General features: G+C 40.5%; 1 protein-coding gene across 1 annotated transcript in view; it reads left to right on the top strand.

Moving 5' to 3' along the window:
• Window positions 1–13,324, top strand: part of UBN1 (ubinuclein 1) — a 2,005,314-nt gene that overhangs the window by 1,928,296 nt on the left and 63,694 nt on the right. The window lies entirely within an intron of this gene.

A 13,324-nucleotide genomic window follows, 5' to 3' on the forward strand; every position in this document is an offset into this window, starting at 1 on the left:
CTTAATTTCTCCCTTATTCCACTGTAGCTGCAAGAGAGCTCCCATTGCGAAGTGGTTGATTATGCTTTTGGGGTAGGTCTTCTTTGGTGCCCAGAGCCATTCTCTAAGTGTTGCAGGCCGTAATATATGGTTTTCGATAGCAACCCACTGTTTTTGTTTGTCTCCTCTCAGGTGAAGCACTATGGCCCTGAGCTGGGCCGCTCGATAGTATGTGTACAAATCCGGGAACCCTGTTCCTCCTTCCTCCTTTGGTTGGATTAAGGGACTGTAGGCTATCTGCTGTTTTTTCCCCTGCCATAGAAATTTAAGGAGCATGGTTTTCATGTCTGTAAAGTGAGCTTGTGGGATAATGATTAGGAGCATCTGATATTGGTAGAGGACTTTGGGGAGTATTGCCGTTCTTATGGCATTCAGGCAGCCCAGCCATGATATTGTTAGCTTGGCCCATCTTTCTAGATCCTTTGCTATTTCTGATAATAGCAGCAGGAGATTTGCTTTGTATAAATCTTCTGCCACTTTTACGACATTGATCCCTTGGTATCTTATGCTTTGATATGTTGTTGGTATTCCCCATGTAGTAGTATTTCTGGTATCTGGGTGTCTTGTATGGGAAGAGCGTAGATTTTTCTGCATTCACTTTTAGTCCTGCCCACTTGCCAAATTCCTGTATTGTGTGTAGCACTCTTGGTATGGCAGTCTGGGGGTCTGCCAGGTAGAGGAGCATATCATCGACGAACATAGCCAGCTTGTATTCTGTGTCACCCACCACAATCCCCTTAATTCTCTTTCCTGATAATATTGCCTAGAGGCTCAATGGATAGGGTGTAGAGGAGTGGAGATAGGGGGCATCTCTGTCTGGTTCCCCTGGACATGTAGAACTCTTCGGAGAGTTTGTTATTCACCGCCACTTTTCCCTTTGGGGCTTTATACATTTCCTGGATCCCGCATATAAATCATTCTTCCAAAGCCTATGTTTCTAAGTATGGCCCAGAGGAAGCCCCACTCCACCTGATCAAACCCTTTCTCCGAATCCATACTGAGAAGCTCATGGTCCCCATCAAGTCCCCTGGAGTGCTCCATGATGTCCAAGGTCTTACGCAAGGCATCCGCCTCTTGTCTGCCTTTTATGAAGCCCACCTGGTCTGGGTGGATCAGGCGAGGCATTATCTCTTACATACGTGTGGCTAGGACTCTTGCGTATACCATGGCATTCGTGTTCAACAACAAAATCGGTCGGTAGGATTTACAGCATGTGGGGTCTTTTCCTGCCTTGGGGATTACTACTATGTGTGCCGAGGAGAATGACGGGGCGCATGGCCAGATTCTCAAATATGTTTACATAGGTTGACTAGGTGGGGGGACAGGGTTTTGGCAAAGTGCTTATAGTAGCCCATGCCGTAATCATCTTCTCCGGGGGCTCCTCCTGGGGGTAGTCTCTTTATTGCAGATTTTACTTTTTCTGGGTTATGGTGGAATCCAGGAGAGACTGTTCTGAGCCCTTTAAATGTGTTAATGGCACCCTCTCAATATATTCTCTCATCTCATTTTCAGCCCTATTTCCCTCTGAGGTGTAAAGGCTTTTATAGTATTTGGCAAATTGGTTGGCTATTTCCTCTGGGGATTGTATCCAACCCCCCTCCTCCGTTTTAATTCCATAAACCCATCTCTCTGCTCTTTGGGCTCTCAATCTGGTGGCTAACATTTTGACCGCCTTATCGCCCTTTTCGTAGAATTTTTGCTTTAATAGCTTTAGTTTTCTTACTATGGGGGTAATTCCTACCCTGGCGGTAAGGGATAAGGCACCGGTAAATGTGCCAGAGCCGTCAACCCCTTACCGCCTCATTACGAGTTCTGCTCACGGGACCCGCTAAGAACGCCTCGTTTTACCAGGTGGCCTTAGCGGGTCCCGCGAGCAGCCCAGCATGCTAACAACGGGCCCGTTATTAACGGGCCCGTTGTTAGCATGCTCCCCATTCCCGTTGAGCCCTATGGGGGCTCGAATGGGAATGGGATATACCGGTTCCAGGTTCATTGAATGAGGAATTACCGGGCCCTCCAAGGTCTGAATGGCCCAGTAATTCCTCATTCAAGGAACCCGGACCCGGTACCCGGTAAGGGAGTAGCCATGCTACTAACGTAATGACCCCCTATGTCTCCCTTCCCCAATGTTCTAAGCTCCTCCCTTTTTTGTTTGTGAGTTTCTAGGTGGTCTTTGCAATAGGACCCTTGGGCATGCAGTCTTCCCTCCAGGTTTGTGATTTCCTTCCCCAATTTCTTCTCCTGTAGCCTCGGTTCTCTTTTATGCTTTGTCCCTTCCCTCAGCAGTTGACCTCTCCATACTGCTTTTCCCACCTCCCATACCGTAGTAATGTCTACTTCCCCATTATCGTTTATCTGACAATATTCTTCTATTGTGGTCTTTAGTTCCTGCAAGTAGAGTTTGTCTCTCCACAGGAAGTCATTACAAGGCCACTTGGAGTCTTGGTGGTGGAGCCTTTCCATTTCCAGCATTGCTGTGACAATATCGTGGTGCGACCATCCTATGGGGCGAATAGCACTGTCATTAATTCTAGGTCTGGTTTCTCTTTTGACCAATAAGTAGTCAATTCTGGTAAATTTATCGTGGAGACCTGATCTGAACGTATACCCCTTTTTGTCTGGGTTAATCAATCTCCAGAAATCCACCAGGCCTTCCCCATTGAGGCTGTATAGGAACCTACCGCCCTTCTTCCTGGAGCGATATTTGGTTACACACATGTTGCTTACCTATCTATTTGTGGCAACAACAACAAGAAAGAGACTATGGGCTAGTTTAAAGACACAGAGGTTCTGCCCATTTGGTGAACAAAAAATATTTAAACCTGAGAACCAATGCGTCACTTCTCCTTAAAACATTCTTTCTCCAATAAACCTTCCTTTACTCTTTCGTCAAAAAATCACCCAGACCGTGGACCAAATAGGTACTGGGTGATGCACAAATGTTAATCATAAAAATATTTTTATTTTGTATATATCTCAATAAACAATTTTTTACACAAGTAAACATATATATATCTCTAAAACACAATCTTTCGCAACCTGGTGTGATTAAAAGCATCTATAATATAATGTAGACAAACATATACAAATGCAAAAATACATGTTATTGACTTTCCCTTTGGTCAATATTTTAAATGGTTGATACACCCGCAGTGGTCTATTGACCACTGGGAATGGATCCACCTTACAATACAAAGTACACAATACAAAAAAGTGCAAAAGTGCCAAAAGTGCAATTTTAGACAATAGTATCACAAAGAAATGTAGTGCAAAACACTGCGTTGGTTATTTACAGTTTTTACTATAAGGAACCCTTTTTCTAAAACTAGGAACCTTTTAAGACTTTATATTAGGATCAAATATCTTGCTCCTTTCTTCTGAAAGGTACCTCATAATAAATAACATCGATTTTATGACACTGTTATCAATTCACAGTGCTCAAAACCCAACATGTTTCGTCCTATGGGGGCAGTTTTCTTGCTCTAACTATGAGCACTTCTTCAGGGGAACCAACATGATCCCACTACACACTTAAATTTTCAAGACTTGTATTATTCAAATCTTAATTGATGTTGTCTTCTACCAACCAAATTCTTAACAAACAATTGTGAGTCCTTCTGCCCTGTTTGCAAAATGAATTTCTTGGGTTGATTTGCTTTGGATTCTTGAAAGAGAGTAAGAACCGTTTCTTGCTAGGGAAGGGAAAGAAAATATATATGGAGAAAGAATGGAGGAAAAAGGAGAGAAAGTAGCGATTACCACTTTATGTCCAAAATTTAGGCTTCCAAAAAAGTTTCAAAAGCATGTTATTATGCTTTCTACATACTTAACATGCACTGGTTAGTTAATTATGTTCTGCGCATGGGAGTAGCCAGGAGTCCTTTCAATGGACTGTGCCCTGTGGAAAACACCATAGAGGCTTAATTAAAAACACACCACTTTTAGACTTACTGCAGTTGTCTTGAGTTTCCTCATATTATTCTGCAGAGCTTAACAGTTTCCTATCCTGCATTGAGGATATATTCCAATTAATTATACCTACATCAATTGCCTAACGTGTTCTACTTGTCTTTTAGCACAAGAAAAGAAAGAGATGTATTGGGGAACCATATGTATATATCTAACTCCCCATTGCTTATCAATTAAGCACATGTTTCAAAAAAGGCAGTACTTTACCTAGTATCTTCAAGGGGTAAACACACGCTGCCAATGGACTTTTCCTTCTGTTTGGCAATGATTATTCTAGATGTCAATCTCGCTTGTGGCTCATCATGATCTGGGTCGGTAGCTGTAATTGAGCTGGAACTCCTTATTCCCACTACAAATACAACGTTTACGCGGTTTACAAAAAAATGTGCCCAAATTTAGCCTTCCTGAATCAAGAGTACCTTAAGTGCGACCTCTTTACATACAGTGCTCTCTCTTAGCTTACCTTCTCACTCTGTTTGGATCTCATCCAACTGGAGCGTCTGTCGACTGCACGGTCTCAATTATGGAGCGTATTCCTCTCTCGTTGTTCGGCGATTAAATAGTATTGAACGGCCGTAGTTCCGCATCACATGACCTAACGTGATTATGTCATGTGATACATCCTCCGCGGTCCGCGCTACCGGAGCTATCAGCCAATCAGCGACCTATAGCACTCAGCTAGCGTTGGCGAACCGACCACAGCATCTATGTGTTTCGTCATTGTACCCCATAGGGGTGCAAGAAAAAAACACCCTGCCACACGTGTCGTCGTCCCCGCGGATTCCATGCCCCTCTGCGTCAGGTAGGGATCTAATCGATTAACATAAGAGCAACGAATATCTCTTTTGTCTGCCTTGATGGAACACTTACGCGAGCGTTGTTAAATAAGTATCACTAAAAAATAGTGAGATACTAAAATACTTGGGATGAAGTAGTCGAACTGCAGAGTTTGACAACAGTTTTGCCTTCGCGATACGAGAGTGCTCTTCTGTAATTACTACTCGTATCTCACTTCTGACAATTATCTTTATACATAAGAAGAAAGAAGGCCACGTGGAATTACTCTGGTTCTGATTATTCTTAATGTTTAGCAACTTAGTGTTTTATTTAACAACACTTCGACCATTCTACCTGTTCATTGAGACCTATCTCAGATGAATTGGTTAGGAAAATCAGCCATTGTTCCCTGCTGAATAACTTTTTGTTAGAATTTGAAGCAGGAGAATTATTTTTTACTTGGTTTAACACAGTCAGTGTAACGTATCATGTCCATGGTCCATAGAAAGGGAATGTCCAGCCAGTGGTGCTGTAATTACTTTGTTTTTAATATTACTGCGATGTTCACTTATCATTATCTTTATTTTGCGCTCTGTCATACCAATGTATATTTTTTGGACAAGGGCACCAAATAGCATAAACTACATTAGATGAATTGCAGTTTGTAAAATGTTTCTGAGACCACAGTTTGCCTAGTCCAATATTCACTTCAGATGATCTGGACGTGTACTTGCAATTCACACAACTCCCACATGGTGAGTGTCCCTTAATCACCGGAAGACCCCAACTTTCTGTTATCTTTTGTTGTTTGAGTGGTCGTATGGAAATATAATTTTTTGTAAATAATTCTCTCAGATTTGATGTACGTTTGAAGTCACAGAGTGGTTTTTCTAGGGGACATTCTCCTCTTTGTAAAATGTGCCAATTTCTTTTAAGAATTCCAATTATTTTGTTGGATTTTGGAGAAAAAGTGCTAACGAACACCATCTTTGGATTACTTGATTCTTTGGTTTTATATTCTAAAAGCGCTTCCCGATTGTTGTATTTAGATCTCTTGAATGCTCTCTTCACAATCTTTTGTGGATATTTTCTAGCAAGCAATTTAGTGCAAAGTGTTTCTGCTTCTGTCGAAAAGGTACTAGTTTCTGTGCTATTCCGTTTAAGGCGTAAGAATTGCCCAAAGGGCAAGTTTTCCCTCGTATGGCGGGGATGAAAACTGTCGAAGCACAACAGTGCATTTCTGTCTGTCGGTTTATGGAATGGCTGGACTTGAAGTATTTTCTTCCCAATGTTAACACTGATTGTGATATCTAAATAGTTAACCTCAGTATTGTTACAAGTCGAGGTAAATTTCAAATATGGATTCTGTTTATTAGTCCATTCCATGAACAAAGTAAAAGAGTGTTTTGTGCCATCCCAGATCATTAGAATGTCGTCTGTGAACCTCCGCCATAAAGAGATCTGGTCAAGAAAAGGGTTAGCTTCCTGGTAAACCACCTGAGTTTCAAAATATTCTACGTACAGGTTGGCTGCTGTTGGAGCCACTAATGAGCCCATTGCCGTTCCATGAATTTGATGGTATAGGTCTTGGTTAAACATGAAATAATTCTCAGTTAGGGCCATCTCGGTGCACCATAAAATGAAACTGTTTGGGATGATTCCTGTGGTCCTCTTAGTTAGTAATGTTTCTTCAAGTACTGTTAAGGTGTCTTTTTGAGGAATACACGTGTACAAGGAGAAAATGTCCAAACTAATCAATAGCTGTTTGTCTTTCTCGAATTTTAACCCTTCAATCAGGTTAATAACTTCTGAAGTGTCTTGGATATAGGAAAACATGGTTTCCACATAGGGTTTTAAAAATGTATCTGCATATTTGGACAGTGGCTCTAATAAGGAACCATTCCCCGATACTATTGGGCGGCCTGGAGGGTTCATAAGTGATTTGTGAATTTTTGGAAGTGTATAAAATTTCGGTGTTGTTGGTTTTTCTACTTTCAAAAAATCATATTCTTTTTGGCAGATCCATTCTCTCTCTAATGCTTTGCTCAATGTATCACTGATTATGTTCTGTAACCGTGTGGTCGGGTCATCTGTAATCAGCTGGTAAAAGGTTTTGTCTGTGAGCTGTCTAGTACATTCATCTACATAGGCTACTCTATTCTGAATTACCAGTGCTCCACGCTTGTCTGCTTTTCGAATGACAATATCAGAATTCTGTGCAAGGCTTTTCACGACCTTTCTTTCTAAATTACTAAAATTCTGAAAGGTGCCGGCGTCTGTTTCTTGCTCTAATTTATGGAGATCTTCCCATACACATTTTGCGAATACCGTGGCCTCTAGAGTGTGGCTATTAGTTGGAGGTTCAAATGTAGATTTTGTCTTCAGACCGCTTTCATTGGTCTGTTCATCAAATACTTTGTCTTGGAAGTATTGGCGTAGATGGATTTTCCTAAGCAGTTGACTTATTTCAATACGAGTTTGGAATTTATCATATTTAGTATTAGGAACGAAGCCAAGGCCTTTGTTAATCACATTCACTTCTTGTTCGTTAGGAGTATAGTCTGAGAGATTCACTAGTAGGGATGATTGCTCCTTGTTCTCCGTTGATCGTATCCCCAATCGTTCATGTCTAGTCGCTGATCTAAAAAAGCTGCCGTTATTGAAGAGGGAGCCGAAGAAGTAGAAGCCAACTGCACCTGCTGTTGTTGTTGCTGTGGAGGCAGACCATTGTAAAATTGACTCTGGTTCCCTCCATTTCTTCTCTGTTGTCTGTTGCGGTTTCCTCCTCTGTTAGACCTACCTCGACTCGTGTAAGGTTTCTGGCCTCTGGTGTTATTGTAACTGCCACTACTGGAACTTCCAGAGCTAAATGATGTATTGCTAAATCTAACTTGACGTTGTTGATTAGATGCAGCTCCCTGTGCAAATGGGTCGTAACCATCCTTTGTGTATTGAAATGCCCTTTCATGAGAGAATTGAACCAGATCTTTCTTCATCTGAGTAATTCGATCTTTCATACAGAAATATTTAAATTCTGTTATCTCTAGGGTAATTTCATCTAGTCGTTTTTTATATGTATCTAGAGGGACTAGTTTCTTAATGTCTTCGTCCATTTTTTCCAGTTCGCTGGTGATCTTAATTGAAATCTTACGCGCAGTATCAATTATAAGAATCACCCAATCGCGTCCGCATTTATTGGCGATAGAGCTCCACTGAAGTACAAACTCTTTGTCATCTAAGAACAATCTCGGTTCGTTTCTTACTATGAGTCCTTGTGGCAATGATCCTGAGCGTAACTACTCTATCATGATTATTCCATGGAGCTCAGTGCGTACTAGCCGCTTTTTTAATTGAAGTAATTTATCCCAATTGCTCAAGTTTGTGATCAATGGGCCTTCTCCTTCATCTGTAAACAGAGAGGATTGGGCTTATAACTCTTCTATGTATTTATCATCATAGCTTTTTGTCCTTTCGATTGCCATAATGAGGTTTGTTATTTCTTACCCCAAAGGGATACAAATCTTAATCATTCAACGTGGCGTAAAATACATAAACCTCTATGTTGTACCCGGGGCCCTGGATTCCGAAAAAATGGCATATGTCTTAGGGGTCAAACCTGTGCAATTAACAACAACAAGAAAGAGACTATGGGCTAGTTTAAAGACACAGAGGTTCTGCCCATTTGGTGAACAAAAAATATTTAAACCTGAGAACCAATGCGTCACTTCTCATTAAAACATTCTTTCTCCAATAAACCTTCCTTTACTCTTTCGTCAAAAAATCACCCAGACTGTGGACCAAATAGGTACTGGGTGATGCACAAATGTTAATCATAAAAATATTTTTATTTTGTATATATCTCAATAAACAATTTTTTACACAAGTAAACATATATATATATATATATATATATATAGCTCTAAAACACAATTTTTCGCAACCTGGTGTGATTAAAAGCATCTATAATATAATGTAGACAAACATACACAAATGCAAAAATACATGTTATTGACTTTCCCTTTGGCCAATATTTTAAATGGTTAATACACCCGCAGTGGTCTATTGACCACTGGGAATGGATCCACCTTACAATACAAAGTACACAATACAAAAAAGTGCAAAAGTGCAATTTCAGACAATAGTATCACAAAAAAATGTAGTGCAAAACACTGCGTTGGTTATTTACAGTTTTTACTATAAGGAACCCTTTTTCTAAAATTAGGAACATTTTAAGCCTTTATATTAGGATCAAATATCTTGCTCCTTTCTTCTGAAAGGTATCTCATAATAAATAACATCGATTGTATGACACTGTTATCAATTCACAGTGCTCAAAACCCAACATGTTTCATCCTATGGGGCAATTTTCTTGCTCTAACTATGAACACTTCTTCAGGGGAACCAACGTGATCCCACTACACACTTACATTTTCAAGACTTGTATTATTCAAATCTTAATTGATGTTGTCTTCTACCAACCAAGTTCTTAACGAACAATTGTGAGTCCTTCTGCCCTGTTTGCAAAATGAATTTCTTGGGTTGATTTGCTTTGGATTCTTGAAAGAGAGTAAGAACCGTTTCTTGCTAGGGAAGGGAAAGAAAATATATATGGAGAAAGAATGGAGGAAAAAGGAGAGAAAGTAGCGATTACCACTTTATGTCCAAAATTTTGGCTACCAAAAAAGTTTCAAAAGCATGTTATTATGCTTTCTACATACTTCCCAGGCACTGGTTAGTTAATTATGTTCTGCGCATGGGAATAGCCAGGAGTCCTTTCAATGGACTGTGCCCTGTGGAAAACACCATAGAGGCTTAATTAAAACACGCCACATTTAGACTTACTGCAGTTGTCTTGAATTTCCTCATATTATTCTGCAGAGCTTAACAGTTTCCTATCCTGCATTGAGGATATATTCCAATGAATTTTCCTAAATCAATTGCCTAACGTGTTTTACTTGTCTTTTAGCACAAGAAAAGAAAGAGATGTATTGGGGATCCATATGTATATATCTAACTCCCCATTGCTTATCAATTAAGCACATGTTTCAAAAAAGGCCGTAATTTACCTAGTATCTTCAAGGGGTAAACACATGCTGCTGATGGACTTTTCCTTCTGTTTGGCAATGATTATTCTAGATGTCAATCTCGCTTGTGGCTCATCATGATCTGGGTCGGTAGCTGTAATTGAGCTGGAACTCCTTATTCCCACTACAAATACAACGTTTACGCGGTTTACAAAAAAATGTGCCCAGATTTAGCCTTCCTGAATCAAGAGTACCTTAAGGGCGACCTCTTTACATACGGTGCTCTCTCTTAGCTTACCTTCTCATTCTGTTTGGATCTCATCCAACTGGATCATCTGTCGACTGCATGGTCTCAATTGGAGCGTATTCCTCTCTCGTTGTTCGGCGATTAAATAGTATTGAACGGCCGTACTTAAGCATCACATGACCTAACGTGATTATGTCATGTGATACGTCCTCCACGGTCCGCGTTACCGGAGCTATCAGCCAATCAGCGACCTCTAGCACTCGGCTAGCGTTGGCGAACCGACCACGGCATCTATGTGATTCGTCATTGTACCCCATAGGGGTGCAAGAAAAAAACACCCTGCCACACGTGTCGTCGTCTCCGCGGATTTCATGCCCCTCTGCCTCAGGTAGGGATCTAATCGATTAACATAAGAGCAACGAATTTCTCTTTTGTCTGCCTTGATGGAACACTTAAGCGAGCGTTGTTAAATAAGTATCACTAAAAAGTAGTGAGATACTAAAATACTTGGGATGAAGTAGTTGAACTGCAGAGCTTGACAACAGTTTTGCCTTCGCGATACAAGAGTGCTCTTCTGTAATTAATACTCGTATCTCACTTCTGACAATTTTCTTTATACATAAGAAGAAAGAAGGTCACGTGGAATTACTCTGGTTCTGATTATTCTTAATGTTTAGTAACTTAGTGTTTTCTTTAACAACACTTCGACCATTCTACCTGTTCATTGAGACCTATCTCAGATGAATTGGTTAGGAAAATCAGCCATTGTTCCCTGCTGAATAACTTTTTGTTAGAATTTAAAACAGGAGAATTATTGTTTACTTGTATTAACACAGTCCAGTGTAACGTATCATGTCCATGGTCCATAGAAAGGAAATGTCCAACCAGTGATGCTGTAATTACTTTGTTTTTAATATCACTGCGATGTTCACTTATCCTTATCTTTATTTTGCGCTCTGTCATACCAATGTATATTTTTGGACAGGGGCACCAAATAGCATAAACTACATTAGATGAATTGCAGTTTGTAAAATGTTTCTGAGACCACAGTTTGCCTAGTCGAATATCCACTTCAGATGATCTGGATGTGTACTTGCAATTCACACAACTCCCACAGGGTGAGTGTCACTTAATCACCGGAAGACCCCAACTTTCTGTTATCTTTTGTTGTTTGAGTGGTCATATGGAAATATCATTTTTTGTCAATAATTCTCTCAGATTTGACGTACGTTTGAAGGCACAGAGTGGTTTTTCCAGGTGCATTCTCCTCTTTGTAAAATGTGCCAATTTCTTTTAATAATTCCAATTATTTTATTGGATTTTGGAGAAAAAGTGCTAACAAACACCATCTTTGGATTACTTGATTCTTTGGTTTTATATTCTAAAAGCGCTTCCCGATTGTTGTATTTAGATCTCTTCAATGCTCTCTTCACAATCTTTTTTTGATATTTTCTAGCAAGCAATTTAGTGCAAAGTGTTTCTGCTTCTGTCAAAAAGGTACTAGTTTCTGTGCTATTCCGTTTAAGGCGCAAGAATTGCCCAAAGGGCAAGTTTTCCCTCGTATGGCAGGGAAGAAAACTGTCGAAGCACAACAGCGCATTTCTGTCTGTCGGTTTATGGAATGGCTGGACTTGAAGTATTTTCTTCTCAATGTTAACACTGATTGTGATATCTAAATAGTTAACCTCAGTATTGTTACAAGTCAAGGTAAATTTCAAATATGGATTCTGTTTATTAATCCATTCCATGAACAAAGTAAAAGAGTGTTTTGTGCCATCCCAGATCATTAGAATGTCGTCCTTGAACCTCCGCCATAAAGAGATCTGGTCAAGAAAAGGGTTAGCTTCCTGTAAACCACCTGAGTTTCAAAATATTCTACGTACAGGTTGGCTGCTGTTGGAGCCACTGATGAGCCCATTGCCGTTCTATGAATTTGATGGTATAGGTCTTGGTTAAACATGAAATAATTCTCAGTTAGGGCCATCTCGGCGCACCGTAAAATGAAACTATTTGGGATGATTCTTGTGGTCCTCTTAGTTAGTAATGTTTCTTCAAGTACTGTTAAGGTGTCTTTTTGAGGAATACACGTGTACAAGGAGACAATGTCCAAACTAATCAATAGCTGTTTGTCTTTGTCGAATTTTAACCCTTCAATCAGGTTAATAACTTCTGAAGTGTCTTGGATATAGGAAAACATGGTTTCCACATAGGGTTTTAAAAATGTATCTGCATATTTGGACAGTGGCTCTAATAAGGAACCATTCCCCGATACTATCGGGCGGCCTGGAGGGTTCCTAAGTGATTTGTGAATTTTTGGAAGTGTATAAAATTTCGGTGTTGTTGGTTTTTCTACTTTTAAAAAATCATATTCTTTTTAGCAGATCCATTCGCTCTCTAATGCTTTGCTTAATTTATCATTGATTATGTTCTGTAACCGTGTGGTCGGGTCATCTGTAATCAGCTGGTAAAAGGTTTTGTCTGTGAGCTGTCTAGTACATTCATCTACATAGGCTACTCTATTCTGAATTACCACTGGTCCACCCTTGTCTGCTTTTCGAATGACAATATCAGATATCTATTTGTGGGTCAGCCCATGTGTTAAAATCTCCCCCTATCATCACAGGGGCTCTGCTATTTCCCATTATGGTGGACAGGGCTTTCTCATTGGACGCCCCTTGGCCTTGATTGGGCGTGTATACCACCGCGAAGGTAATCTGTACGGCTTCTCATTCACCCTGAACCACCAGGAGCCTACCTTCCATTGATGCTTTCACCACTGGGTTACTCAATCTGATTCGTTTGTTCAATATCAGGCCTACTGCCCCTTTTTTGTTATCTGCCGATGCCCAGAATGTTTGTCCCACCCCTTTCCCCCTCAGTGGCCTCTCGTCCCCTGATTCAAGCCTGGTCTCTTGGATAAAAAGGACATCCAGGGTGGCACTATCGTATTCACTCATCACCAGGGTTTTCTTGGTAGGGGAATTAAGCCCCTTGACATTGAGTATGCCCACCTTTAAAGTTGTTCTCCCTGGCCCTGTCTTAGAGGGAGCTTCCATCCCTATGCTGGGTCCCATCTTTTTCATCTGCTCCTTCCTCTTTCGCCCCTTTACTTTGAATGAATCATTATTCCTTGCATTACCCGAGTAGTTTCCCCCATCTGTTTGTCTCCCCCTTTCCCACCTGTTAACTGTAAACATAACTGAACCCTCTGAACCGCAGTCATTGTGAATGTCCTAGGTCCTTTGGGTTGAGACGCCCTCTTAAAACT

This window comes from Ambystoma mexicanum, chromosome 2p, assembly GCF_040938575.1.
Source record: "Ambystoma mexicanum isolate Mex_15411 chromosome 2p, UKY_AmexF1_1, whole genome shotgun sequence".
Lineage (NCBI taxonomy): Eukaryota > Metazoa > Chordata > Amphibia > Caudata > Ambystomatidae > Ambystoma > Ambystoma mexicanum.